The following is a 1,657-nucleotide window of genomic DNA, read 5'->3' as shown; positions in this document are numbered from 1 at the left end:
TCCAAGACTTAAATAATTTTGCGGGTTATTTGTTTAGCTTTCTGACCGTCATGCTAATCCGGGTGAGTGTTTGTAGCTGTGCGCTGCTTTACCTGCTATCTGATCCTCCATATGTCTTTTTTACTGCAGTGAGCCTCGACGTAGCCAAACTCCGTCAAGTATGGCATTGTTTTTACGTCGTATTAGCTTCGTTGTGTTGATGCATTTTGACGTGCTTCAATTTTCCGCCGCAACACGCAAACTTCCCCATTCACTCAGTGCGTTATAGTTCAACATCGCTTAGGATTTGCAACAAGAGCCAATGATCGCCGATCACCGATCATGCACTTTTTCACGAAAATCGGCCAATTATGATCGGTGACCAATCGATCGGAACACCTCTAATCAAAACCAAATATAACTTTGCCTTGGTGGTTCTTTGTTTTTTCCAGTACATCTGCAGTTTCAACAGCGTACAGAAAATACACAATACTTACAGTATGGCACTACGTTTAAATCCAAGCAACAAGAACGCAGGGATCTCACAGCACAATCGTAATCAACTATTAAGATTTCGTTGCAAATCTATAATTATAAAACCATAAAAAGTACACACTAATAATAAACTTTATTAATGAAATGGATGTAATGTTATTTATTCCCCCAACATGTTTAAAAGACCATAACAGACAGAAGTGTCACATGGTTTTCCCAATTCTGTGCGAGGAAATGGAAAAGAGAAATGATAATTTCATTATGAAGAATAATCTGTACTCTTGTAGTTTTAGTAGTTTAATGTTTGTTTGTTTGTTTTTAACCTCTGTAAAGCAGAGGCTATATAAAAGTGCTAAATAAACAGTTTGGTCTCTCCCAAAGCAAAAACCATCTATGAATAGTCTGAGAAGCTTTATTTGTTAACCTGACCTTCATGTTCCAAAGATCTTAGGTCAATGTGACGTGCTGGACCATCACCACCACTCCAGAAAGCCTGGAGTGTGCAATTTCAAATACAATTTTGCCAAAAAACAAACAAACTGATAACCGGTCATCTTTGGGCCTTTTATCAAGATAACGGCCCAAAACATTTGCTAAATTAACAGTATCTGGTCACCAGGTACAAAAATGTACCTTCTTCCATGACTATCTCAGTCCAATGACCTACAAAGTGTTGACAGCAATAGTTCTGGCAGGCTCCTCCACCATGGAGAACTGAAACTGACCAACTAACCAGCAGATGGCACTATATCATCGTATATAGATTTAGCTGCAACTGACATATCAGAGAAAATCATAACAGACTTCCATTTATCATCTCTATGGGGCATCATAGCCCATCGCTGTCAACCATTATTTTTAATTATCCGGTTTCTTCTTCGTCGTCTTCTTTGAAGCTCTGTTCACTCCTCCTTCCTGGTTTCTTTTGAGCACCCAGGCTACAGCTGAGTCGCGACTAATGAATCGCTTAGTAGCACTATTATGCCACAGCGTGCTCAATGGGCAATGAGTCTGTTTTAATCAAGTTTGAGTGGAACCTTTTGATCTGCAGTCTTTCTCTGCAGCACGCTGTTTTATAAAGACACCAGCGTTGCGTCTTCTTCATCCTAATCCCTGTTGAAGATCAGCGTCAGTGTGTGTTAGATTTAAAATACACAGAGACAAAAGCATTTATAATTTAGAC

Source organism: Poecilia reticulata, linkage group LG13 (genome assembly GCF_000633615.1).
Source record: "Poecilia reticulata strain Guanapo linkage group LG13, Guppy_female_1.0+MT, whole genome shotgun sequence".
In the NCBI taxonomy this organism is placed as follows: Eukaryota; Metazoa; Chordata; class Actinopteri; order Cyprinodontiformes; family Poeciliidae; genus Poecilia; species Poecilia reticulata.
This window is presented reverse-complemented; position numbering follows the sequence as displayed.